Here is a 13541-nt window from a genome sequence, read left to right on the forward strand (position 1 = left end):
AAAAATATGAAAGGTTTAAACTTTGTGTGACTATTATATGTCCAATATTCTGTTCATTTGTACGCTAGATGTTGCATGCTCAACTGTCCAGGTAGATCACACTTAAATCCCCGCTAATATGTTTGAATACAGTAAGCTCACCTAAAAACCTCACGCTGTCACGCTTCCGGCGCCTACGCAGAAGTTCGGGCCACTAGCTGAGTTAGCTCCAGTCTTCACATTTGTCCATATATCTCACTTATGGAGTCATTTTGGCTTCGTCAAACAGCGCTTTATATTATTTGATTGTGACAGACCTCATGTGGTCGTGTGGAGAACCACAATGATTTATTAACCAAGACCGAAATCACGAAGCAGGCGTCTAACCCGGATGGTCGGACGGTAATGCCGAAGCGACCTTTGTCTTCACATTTGTCTGTCACACACACACGGAGCCGTTACGGCTTCGTCGGACACAGCGGTTTGTTTTTTTGTGACGGCGAAGGAAAAAAAAATAAAACGACGTCAGATATAGCATGGTGTTTAAAGAACCTGACCTGTGTTCCAGGGATTGCTGCAGGTGGCCCAGGGCAGTGGGTCTCTGAAAGAGTAGATGAAGTAAAGAAGTGCCCAGGCCAAGATTAGGGTATACATTCTGGAAATCAGCTGGATCATGATGAACGAATAGCCAGCCCCTGGAGGGAGAGAACATCCACAACTCTTTGAAGACTGATAAATATGGTGCAACATACAAAAAGTAACTATCCTGCATTTGTTAATCAGTTTGTTTGAAAATAAATTATAGTAGACCAAATATGCTCACTGCCAAATTCAACACGTCCCTGAGGGAGCCAGCTATCTGGTAATGCTTCAAGACAAACCCTTCAACACAGTGCTGAAAAGTGGTTGGAGGAATAATTCTTTAAATATGATGAGGCAGGACCAGTCTTTGTTAATGTTGTATATTTTCTAGTCTGTGGGTATTTTTATTTCCCCCAATCAGAATTATGTACATGCTATTAGTTTTATATTCTTCACATAGATAAGGGATTGATTCTTCTACACTGTACAGAGCCTTTCCATTTCTCCTCAGTTGTGAAATCTGATTACACTGTGTCACGTCATTGTGAGTTCCATTGACATGACCATGTAGGAACTAATGGTGTACTCGCTCATCACTATCTGTATCTGTTCAACCATCTAAATGATTTGTATCCGTATCTGTATTTGGAATGGGCGTGACGTCAACCAGAAGTGGGTGTCGTTTGGCCTGAAATGGGTGTGGCTTAAATCTGTACATTATTTTAAATCTGAAATTGATATGGATTGATCAGAAGTTGCTATATTATTTAATGTAGCCGCAAGAGGACACAAGCCAGTGTCTTATTTTGCCGGTCCCAAGCCCAGATAAATACAGAGGGTTGCGTCAGGAAGGGCATCCGGCGTAAAACTTTTGCCAAAGCAGAGATGCGAATCAAACCTATGACTTCCATACCGGATCGGTCGAGGCCCGGGTTAACAACGACCGCCATCGGCGCTGTTGACCTACAGGGCACCGGTGGAAATTGGATTACTGTTGGTCGAAGAAGGAGAGGAGGAAAGTGTGTTCGCTCAAGGGAAAGAGAAGAGAAACACCAAGAGTATAGGACTAAGAGTAGGGACGTTGAATGTTGGAACTATGACAGGAAAAGGTAGAGAGTTGATTGACATGATGCAGAGAAGGAAGGTAGACATACTGTGTGTACAGGAGACCAGGTGGAAAGGTAGCAAGGCTGGAAGTTTAGGAGCAGGGTTCAAGTTGTTCTATCATGGTATAGATGGGAAGAGAAATGGAGTAGGAGTTATCTTGAAGGAGGAGTTTGTTAGGAATGTCCTGGAGGTAAAAAGAGTGTCGGATAGAGTGATGAGTCTAAAGCTAGAAATAGAAGGTGTGATGTTCAATGTTGTTAGTGGGTATGCTCCACAGGTAGGATGTGAGCTGGAGGAGAAGGAGAAATTCTGGTTGGACTTTGATGAAGTGATACAGAGCATGCCTAGAAGTGAGAGAGTTGTCATTGGAGCAGACTTCAATGGACATGTTGGTGCAGGAAACAGAGGTGATGAGGAGGTGATGGGCAGGTTTGGTATCCAGGAGAGGAACGCAGAAGGACAGATGGTAGTTGACTTTGCAAAAAGGATAGAAATGGCTGTAGTGAATACTTTCTTCCAGAAGAGGCTGGAACATAGAGTGACCTATAAGAGTGGTGGTAGGAGCACACAGGTAGACTACATCTTGTGTAGACAGTGTAACCTGAAAGAGATCAGTGACTGCAAAGTAGTGGTAGGTGAGAGTGTAGCCAAACAGCATAGGATGGTGGTGTGTAGGATGACTCTGGTGGTGAGGAAGATCAAGAGGGCAAAGGCAGAGCAGAAGATGAAATGGTGGAAGCTGAAAAAGGAAGAGTGTTGCTTGACTTTTAGGAAGGAGTTAAGACAGGCTCTAGGTGGTCAGGAGGTGCTTCCAGATGACTGGACAACTACAGCTAATGTGATCAGGGAGACAGGTAAGAGAGTACTTGGTGTGTCATCTGGAAGGAAAGTAGATAAGGAGACTTGGTGGTGGAATGAGGAGGTACAGGAGTGTATACAGAGAAAGAGGTTAGCTAAGAGGAAGTGGGACACTGAGAGGACTGAGGAGAGGAGACAGGAGTACAGGGAGATGCAACGTAAGGTGAAGGTAGAGGTAGCAAAGGCCAAACAAGAAGTCTTTGATGACTTGTATGCTAGGTTGGACAGTAAGGAGGGAGAGACTGATCTATACCGGTTGGCAAGACAGAGAGATAGAGATGGGAAGGACGTGCAGCAGGTTAGGGTGATTAAGGATAGGGATGGAAGTCTATTGACAGGTGCCAGTAGTGTGATGGGAAGATGGAAAGAGTACTTTGAAAAGTTGATGAACGTGGAAAATGAGCGAGAACAAAGACTAGAAGGGGCGACTGTTGTGGACCAGGATGTAGCAAAGATTAGTCAGGATGAAGTGAGGAGGGCATTGAAGAGGATGAAGAGTGGAAAGGCAGTCGGTCCTGATGATATACCTGTAGAGGTATGGAAGTGTCTAGGAGAGGTGGCAGTAGAGTTTCTGACTGGGTTGTTCAACACGATCTTAGATAGTGAGAAGATGCCTGAGGAATGGAGGAGAAGTGTGCTGGTGCCCATTTTTAAGAACAAGGGAGATGTGCAGAGTTGTGGCAACTACAGAGGAATAAAGCTGATGAGCCATACAATGAAGTTATGGGAGAGAGTAGTGGAAGCTAGACTAAGGGCAGAAGTGAACATTTGTGAGCAGCAGTATGGTTTCATGCCAAAAAAGAGTACTAAAAATGCAGTATTTGCTTTGAGGATGTTGATAGAGAAGTACAGAGAAGGCCAGAGGGAGCTGCATTGTGTTTTTGTAGATCTGGAGAAAGCTTATGACAGGGTGCCTAGAGAGGAACTGTGGTATTGTATGAGGAAGTCTGGAGTGGCAGAGAAGTATGTTAGAGCGGTGCAGGACATGTATGAGGACTGTAAGACAGTGGTGAGGTGTGCTGTAGGTGTGACAGAGGAGTTCAAGGTGGAGGTGGGACTGCATCAGGGATCAGCTCTGAGCCCCTTCTTGTTCGCTATGGTGATGGACAGGCTGACAGACGAGGTTAGACAGGAATCTCCATGGAAGAGTGAGGGTACAAGGAGAAGAGATCAAGAAGGTGGAGGATTTTAAGTACTTAGGATCAACAGTCCAGAGCAATGGAGAGTGTGGAAAAGAGGTGAAGAAGCGGTCCAGGCAGGATGGAACAGGTGGAGGAAAGTGTCAGTTGTGATGTGTGATAGAAGAGTTTCAGCTAAAATGAAAGGAAAGGTGTACAAAACTGTGGTGAGACCAGCGATGTTGTTTGGCCTAGTGACAGTGTCACTGAAGAAAAGACAGGAGACAGAGCTGGAGGTAGCAGAGATGAAGATGCTGAGGTTCTCTCTGGGAGTGACCAGGAAGGATAGGATCAGGAATGAGTACATCAGAGGGACAGCACATGTTAGAGGTTTTGGAGATAAAGTCAGAGAGGCCAGACTGAGATGGTTTGGACATGTCCAGAGGAGAGATAGTGAATATATTGGTAGAAGGATACTGAGTTTTGAACTGCCAGGCAGGAGGCCTAGAGGAAGACCAAAGAGGAGGTTAATGGATGTAATGAGGGAAGACATGAAGGTAGTTGGTGTGAGAGAAGAGGATTCAAAGGACAGGGCTAGTTGAAGGAAATTGATTCGCTGTGGCGACCCCTGAAGGGAAAAGCCGAAAGGAAAAGAAGAAGAAGAAGTTGCTATATTATTTATTTTAAAACTTTTTTCAGACCAGTCTCTAAAATTGAGATTCAAATCAATGTTTTTGATCACAAAAGTAGAGAACTAAAGTAGACAACTAAAGTAAGTTTTTATGAACTCAGAACATGAAGTGCATTAATGAATACAACACATGCAATAGGAAATTATGAACTACAAAGTATGCATAAACAATAATTGTCATACTAATTTTAATTTTTAATTTTATATACTGGTTTGATCCCCGAAGGGAAATTAAGAACGCACACTCTAGTTACTAGTTCAAACGCATGCATACATATATTCGTGAGTACAGGCCCCTGACCCGCGCAAGCGGATGAAGTGGTCAGGAAAATAAATGAATGAACGATCACGAGTATTGACGAGATTTACTTGTAACATGCTCGTACTCGTCAAAAATGCGTTATCCGTACCGGATACTTGTCTGAAACAAGTACCCGGCACAACTGCAGTATAAACCTCTCTTACATCTCATAGACCTTTGGCACTGCTATGTCTGTTGTCACTCGGGAACCCATCCATCAATGACAACCCCTGATAGCGCCATAATGCAGACTTGGGCTTCTCATCAACTTTGCCCTGTTCTTTCCTTTCTTATAATGAACATTTCTGTAACTTTGTCATTGACAGGTTCACTGCCCAAGCAAGCCCTATCATAAAGAATTACTTTTGACATCAGTCGTATGAAACACTTTCACCACCACCAGTGAACAATGGGAATTTCTTTGATGGTGTTTACCTGTTGCTCTACTTGGAGCATAGACAAGACAATGAATATGGGAGAGTATGGGAGGTCCAGCTGAGGAAATATGAAAACCAGCCACTGTTACCTAGTATTTTTCTCGCTAATGCTCAGTTTCTGCGTATAATAATTTGGATTAACATGTTAGCTTTCCAGGTATCAAGAACTGCAATTAGATTTTTAGAGAGCCTTGGTCGACACCTTAGTCCCAGATATGCCATTGTTCCTGAACTGCCAGAGGGGTAACCCCAGGCTTTGCAGGTAGGCAGTACCACAGTCTTCTCCTGTACTCCCTGCTTGTCCATGACTGTGTGGCCACACACAGTTAAAGCACTATTATTAAACTTGTTGATGACCTCAGGTAATGGGACGGACCACAAAGATGAGGTCAAAGCATTAGCATATTGATGCCAAAGCAATGATTTCATTCAAATTATTAGTAAAAACCAAGGAGCTGATTGTGAATTACAGAAAGACACAGGACAAAAACAATACCTCCCTTGACATCAATGGTGCTGTGGTACATGCTTGCCATGCACTTGATAATTAAGTCTCGAGGCATCTTGAAGTATGTGTCTCCAATCATTTGTCGCCTTGAAACTGAAATCTGTTAATGATGGAATCCTGTTGACCTGTTGATGGCTGGTCTTGCAGTTTCCAAACAATATATGCCTGTGCTCCTCAAGTTTTATGTTTTGTCTGAGAGTAACAGTGCCCATATTTGTGCAATGAATGTAACGTCACAGAAATAGTGTATGAGACAAATAATGACAAAACACAGATTTTGTTAGACAAATAATGACAAAACACAAAACACACAGATATTTTTCCAATGTTTCCTCTGAACAAATGTCTCAAAAACGGAGAAGCATTCTGTAAATTGTAACCTCAGCCTGAATTATTTTGTTCGAGATGCTTTTAGTTATTGTCATATCAAAGAAAATGTGCTCTGAGTAGTTATGGTTTTATGTAAGACTGTAACCTGCTATGTAACCTGCTATGTTCCTATATAGAAAAGACACAGCCTATTTTTTTATGTTTTCCTTCATGTGTGTTGAATTTTCCTTCATGTGTGTTGAATTTACCAGAATAAAAGTGGTGTAAAGGAAAATGATTAGTTCTTTTATCTTTTTGTTTTTGTTACCTTTGTACCTTTTAGTTTTTAAGAGTGCAAGAAATGAGGGTTCTTTTTCCTTCTTTTATTTTCTATACTATTTTCTACGCTTTTGCAGGCCACAGGGGTTACTGGAGCCTATCCCAGGGAACTTACATCCGGGAGGCAGGGAAACACTCCAGACACTTTGTCGGTTCTTTTTAATTCATTTTATACTTCATCAACAATAACCCAACATAATTAGTTTTCAGATTTAATACATAGTGGCTAAAATGGCTTCCTTTTGAATGCTCAGCATGTACAAAAACACAGACACACAATTCATACAATATCTGGAATTGATGATTTGGTTCATGTTTTGTGAATATTTACTTTTTTCTTATTTATAAATAATATTTATTTAATGTTGAAAATCTCATTGAAAAGATTAAGAATATAATTTCCAAGAGAATCTTTACCAACAAGTCAAGGAAATATAATCTGATTACCTTGTGCTAGTGGGCAAAACTTGATCCAGCAGGTCATGGAGCTCTCCTGTGCATACTGACCAATCACAGTCTCGAGCAGAAACAGCGGCAGTCCACAGAGCAGAGCAAAGAAACAATAAGGCAAAAGGAAGGCGCCTGCACACACAGAAATGAATACATCTGAATATTTGGAGCAGCCCAGTCATAAAGAGATGTAGGACACAACAATTACAGCTGCTATATTAACACAAATGTGTCCAATTATGTCTTTTATTTACGAAAAGAACTTTCAATAAACAAGTACTGTTTTCATTCAATTATTATTGGTTGAACAAAAATATAAACTTTAAAATTAGGTATTTTAATGCACATCAAGCTAAAATCTAATGTTTGTAGTCAAACATTCTTTTAAGACAGATTTTAGTATGTGAAAAGTTTTTTCAAGAAATCCCAGTAAAAATGGCTTGTGTCACATTTGAATTTTATTTTTAAAATGGACATTCAATTAGTCAAAATGCTGGTTCGCAAAAAAAACCAAACATTTCATTCTGTTTGTGTTTGAACAATGCACAACATACCACTTCACAATCACAGTTCCCTTATATCATATCTCAACTTTATCCAATTTTACAGTTTTAAGTGTAATGACGGACAGCACGGTGGCACATTAAGAAGGATCTCGGTTCGAGTTCTTTCTATGTAGAGTTTTCCTATGTTCTCCCCTTGTCTGCATTAATTCTCGGCTTACTTCCACCTCCAACAGCATGCAATTTGGGTGACTTGATCAGTCTAAACTGTGAGGTGTAAGTCTGAGTGGTTGATTTTCTTTCATGTGGCTCCAGGATGCACTGGTGACGTGTCCGGATTCTACCTTACAGTAGACCTGCAAAGTGGAAGAAACGGCTGTAGACGAGACAAATTTTAAATATGAAGAGCATCCACAATGGGTTTCTCAAGAGTTCAGTAGTTATATTCTCTAAATTAAGTTTAACTTGTTGTCCAAATTGAATCAGTCTTCTCAGAAGCGTTTCAGCCTGAAAATAATACTAATAGTATTTCAGCTCCGTTGTCACATAATATATTCGGGCTATGAAGGAAGATGAATTAAAAGATTGCATGTTTGAAATTGAATGTTTTCATTTCAGGACTGCGTGACAGTGCAGTGTTCTAACTGACTTGCAGTCCCGTCATAATCAGATTTTTTTTTTTTTTAAATCGTTAACTCTTAATTTCCCTTCTGGGGTTACTTAAGTATACTAAATTAAAACTGAAAATTTGGAACGTGTGAGTTCATACAAATCTATGCACGAAACTACCTAGCAATTTGATGCTTCAAACAGTCATTGGATTAGGTGACAGAAATGTTTTTTGTTTCTTATTTACACTCTATGTACAGACTTAATAAAAGTTATTAAAACTACACATACATTTAATATGTGTAGATTTAATAACTACACATATTAAATCCAGATAATGTTGTCTTATCTGTGAATTGGACAACATCGTCTGGTTTTATGTTTGAGGATGACTGAGAGGGAACAGCAAATGTAATATTCAAAGAACACTGATGTGGGTTTGTGGGATGGGAAAGCTTGGTTATTTGCAATTTATATCTATCAGCTTTTTGATAGTTTTGTGATTGATTGATTGATTTATTGATTGGTTGGTTGATATTATTTGCTGTAGACTAAACTGGCCATGTTCCAACAGCCTCTGAAATGATGATTGATCCCCAGATTTCCTGCTTAGACTGAAAAATCAGGAACATATGTCAAGATAATGTCATCCTCTGATCAGCCTTACTGAACACCCACATGCTGAGACATGTAGGAAAACTTCAGGAAAGGAAACAACACTTTCATGAGGCTGCTTTGTCCTGAAGGAAAAAGTGTGACTACTGGTGGTGACTCAGTTGGCCAAACAGAGGATAGTAATTAAGTAATTACATAATAAGCCCAGTAATTACCCAAAATTATGTTAAAATTACCAGTTGATGTAATGGTTTGACTAACAGGGACCTTGTCCTGCACTAAGTCAAAATTTAGGGTTATCATATGCACTGGAATCCACAATCCCAACCCCATTCCACACATAAGGATTCTATCTCCATGATCATTCTTCTCAGAAAATATCAAAATAAAGTCCAAAAACATAATTGCATTACCTTCATCCTCCACAAAAAAAATTCACTTAATTTCTCCCCTCAGGTGCTCTAGGACTCCTTACTCAACAGACCCCTAGGGTGAACAGGTGACTTAATCTCATTATCTTTATGTACCACAGACTCACCAAGCCAACTCTTCAGAGTACGTACATACACACCAGCCAGTCCAGCAGTCTCGATGGCAGTTGTAACTCTACATTTGGTAATGTCTGTGGCCAGGAGACTGGACAAAGTGTTTTTAAACTGTTTAACAATGATCAAATTGAACAAACAAACCTGGCAGAGTCAGACAACATACCCCAACAATTGGAATTCATTAAAAAGTTCATGTAAAGTCCATTCGTGAATATTTAACCCTTTTTCCACCAACATCCTAAAATGTTGACAACACTGCTCTGGAACCAATTTATGCACTATTTTTAGTGCAGCCTTGACCGATTCATACATTAAGTTATTTGTCACTTTGATTTAATTTTTAATACACATGGCAATAACAAACTTTTCTCAGAGTTTAACTGATTTTTTGCCCTCAAGACTTGTGGTTAATCTCTCCAAAGATAAACATCAACTTTAAACATGCCAGTTTTATACGAACAAGAAATAATTGACAAACTTTTTTTTTTTTTTTGCTTGTTTGTTTTTGAACTTTGGTGTGTGGCTTCAGAGTCATTGTATATCAAATAGTAAAAAATACTATTGTGTTAGTAGGTTTATTTTAGTTGCTGGTCTAAATGATCAGTTTGGCCAAAACAGTAAATGTGTAAAGAGTTGTGATCAGCTTTCATACACAACTGTTCTATGGAAAAGTTAGTCCATGCTGCTTTGGTTTTTATCTGATATACCTAAAATCTAATTAAACCATGTTCTCCTGCAGAGAGGAAAGTGTAGTATATGTCCTCAGACTGGCACATTTTCTATTGATTTGTAGCTCCTTTCTAACAATGTTTGATTTGTCATTTTTAGGTTTTATCTTAAATGAAGAAAGCAGTGACATATTTTCACCTTTACATGTCAGGAGCGATGAGACTAAACATCTTCCAACTCACCTCCTCCATTTTTAAAGCACAGGTAAGGGAATCTCCACACGTTGCCAATACCCACCACGTTGCCTGCACATGCTAGAAAATATTCCCTTTTCTTCTTCCACTGCTCCCTTTTTGCAATGATGTTCTCCATCACTGTGCTACCTCCTAGGTCCCTTATCAGTTCTACCACTGAATACACATCAGCTTCAAGTAAGACTGAAATTTTACGCAACTGACTATTTTACTCGAGGCAAGTCATATTTATTTAGATGTCTTGATGTCACAGAAATGAAGATGGGGGTGTGGTAATAAATATGATAATGTTATTATCAACACTAACAGGAAGCCATGGATATTCTACAATCAAACAATAATATCAGACTTCATACCAAACATATGAAAACGAATGTATTGGTATTATAAACCAAACGTGTTCAAAAATCAACATGGTGACGTCACAACTTTGTGTTGGAAAATCATGGATTGCGCTGGGCGGGCATTGCAAAGCCATAGATGAATGTTAGCAGCCTAACTGGAGAAAGAAAGATAACTAATGGTGAGATTGGGAAAGGGACTTTGATAAAGGAAGAGGCACCTGTCAAAAGAGCAAGTGGAAAACATTTTTTAGAGAAGTTCTTTTTTTCCCCTGCTGTTTACCCAGTATTTATTCATTTATTCATTATGAAATGCCTGAGCAGTGGATATGTGCAATTTCCTCCCGGATTATCAAAGTATCTATCTATCTATCTATTAAAAACTCAATTCAAGTGACTGCACTGATGAGGTTTATTTTTTGAAATGCAACAACTTACAATCAGTGCGTTCAACATAGTAGAAATACTGATTATTTCTATATTAAAGGGTGAACAAGTCAATGAAATACTAATAATTATTATAATGAGAATTAGTGGTTGGGGACCGCTAATCTACAGGTAACGGGAGACAATGACACCTGAAGAGTGTTCCGGACATCTGGTCTACTCCGCAGTTTGGATTTCTTTACGGTCACTGCAGAAAACCCCGCTTCACAAAGACAGGACGTTGGAAATGGAAGCGGAAGGCGAACTCAGATTATTCTGCTTTGACTTTAATCCAGAACACTAGCGCAGTTGTGGGCGCTTAATTTAGGAGTAACAGCTGGTAATCTGTGACCGAGGCCTGTCAAGAGGCACAGATGAATGCATATCTATGTGTCATTCCGCACAGACGCCCAGTACCTAATGTCCCGCAACCCAGTCCCGAGTCACGACATAGACGACTGAAAGAGAGAATCGGGTAATTTTTCAAAATAAAACTTCTTTCAGATTCCGAAATGAATAAAACGGAATCAATGTCCGTTATTTATTTTTTCTGTGCGGCCCCGTATCAAATGACCCACGGACCAGTACTGGTCTGTGGCCTGGGGGTTGGGGACCTTTGATCTAGAGCATTACGCTCTCAACATACAGGCCTACTGGTGGTTCCTAGAATCTTCAAAAGTAGGACAGGGACTAGAGCCTTTAGCTATCAAGCTCCTCTGTTGTGCAACCACCTCCCTACCTCAGTTCGGGAGGCAGACAGCCTCTCACTATTTAAGACTAGATTTTAAATTTCCTTTTATTTTTCAAAAATTTTACACTTAGGGTGGCTTAGGCTGTGAAGTTCTTGGTTTTACAGATGTACACTGCTGCAGCCTCAACATCAAGACGCACTGAGCTCCTCTCTCCTCCTCCTTCTCTCTGACTCTCTGTTACTCCTCCTCCTCTCTGACCTCTCTCTCCTAGTCTCACACCCTACTAACTCAACTTCTTCCCAGGAGTTTTTGTGCTTTACATCCTCACAAGTTTATCCGTCATCCGTCCATCGGCTGTGGAACTGCTCCTTTAATCCCACCAGTATCACCCCCCATGTATTGAAGACAACAACTCAGGAGTCGGTGAACACAGCCTGACTTTCCTGTCCCCACTTCAGCGCCTGCATCAAATTTCCTTAACCGCAAAGACATTGACTCTATCTGGCCTATCTGCCGCTCTCTCTCCCTGTCTCTCTCTTTCTCCTACCCTGTACTTATCTTCATTGTATTTCTTTTCCACCCAACCGGTCAAGGCAGCTGGCAACCTTAAAGAGTCGAGGTCCTGCCCGCAGTTTCTTCCTCAGTGAGTGACTTTTTCCCCGCCACTGTCACTTACGCTTGCTCTGGAGGGTTCCATTGGGTTTTTCAGTCTGTTAAAACGCTTTGAAATGTCTCTTGCAATGATTAAGCGCTTAATAAATAAAACTTGATTGATTGATTGACATTAGGCTGAGGTAGGCTGGCGTTCAGCTCATCCCTTAAGGAGAGTCAAACCCAACACTTTAAAGATCACGGCCAGTGAACATTTGGGACTCTTCCTCAGAGGTTCGTTGATGCATCTGTTCAAGAGTTTAGCGCTGTATGCTCACCAACTTTTGAAACGTGTGAACTTATTCAGTAAACCTTTCACACTACAACTTGTCTCATCATTGAAGATATACCTCTCAATCAAGATCACAGCTCTTAAGAGGATTTTCACTCAGAGAAAAATTATGCCAGATAGACTGTCTGGTTTACATCGTGAGTCTGTGTAAATTTTGCTTGATTACTTACAGTTAGGCACCAGTTCAAAATAAATATAGTCAAGTGTTTTATACCGTGAAAAATCTAGAGTCCCAGGTTAAACTCCCAGGTGGGAGTTGGCGTTCCCTACCTTAACAGGTTAAGGATTGCAATCTTAAAAGATTCTAGAGATACCCTGGGTCAAGTCAGCATACTGTCCCTAAAAGATGGCCATATTTAGAGTGAATGTTATTCCTGAAGGATCTCGATGGACTATAACCTGAGAGAAGTATAAGCACTATAGAAATAAGAGTGTAAAAGAGATTAATGGTATGACCCCTAAAGTCTAGAAAGAAGGTCAGAAAATGGTAGTTAGGTGCGGTCTGAGTGCAAACATGTCAGATAAAACTGGTTAAGGTGAAACAGGTAGAACCAGTAAACCAGTGATTCACAAAACGGCAGGGACCGAGTCAAAATTAGGTACCTGGGATGAAGTGTTATATAAGCTTGCCAAAATTAAAATCAACCAAACTCCAGGAAAAACTATTGGAAAATTAAACAAATGATCTGTAAACCTTATTGAAGAAGGTCTGATGAGATCATTTTCCGATCCCAGACCAACGAGCTCCCAAATGACAAACCCAATAAAAATAAAAGAACAAAAACATGAGGCATTTAAAACGAGTCTTAAGACACATTTTTTTTAAAAACAGTCAACAGAAACATATTGGAAAAAATGAAAGACGATTTGAAATTCACTTGGGGTGTGGTCCAAGAATGTAATTCTTTGAGATTGTGTAGTAAAGAGCAAAACGCACCCTTATCTCCTGTGCATGACATTGTGACATGGCGAGGGAAGGGCCCTCCTGGAACAGACAGAGCCAATGGAGAAGGACAATAGTTCTAAAGATAAGGATGAGATTTATTTTGAAAACAAGGGTAATATTCCGTTCAGGAACATGCCAACTCAAAGATTTATTTTCAACAACAAGCACAAAATAAGCCATCGACCACAAATCTTGCCACATTTCCAGTAATCAGAAGCCCTTTGGCATATAACAGATGGAGTGTTAACAATTGAATAAGACAGAGAAACAGCTGATGCGCATCAAAATCTACTTGAATTGCTGACAATAGTTTTGC

Source organism: Antennarius striatus, chromosome 16 (assembly GCF_040054535.1).
Source record: "Antennarius striatus isolate MH-2024 chromosome 16, ASM4005453v1, whole genome shotgun sequence".
NCBI classification, from domain to species: Eukaryota; Metazoa; Chordata; class Actinopteri; order Lophiiformes; family Antennariidae; genus Antennarius; species Antennarius striatus.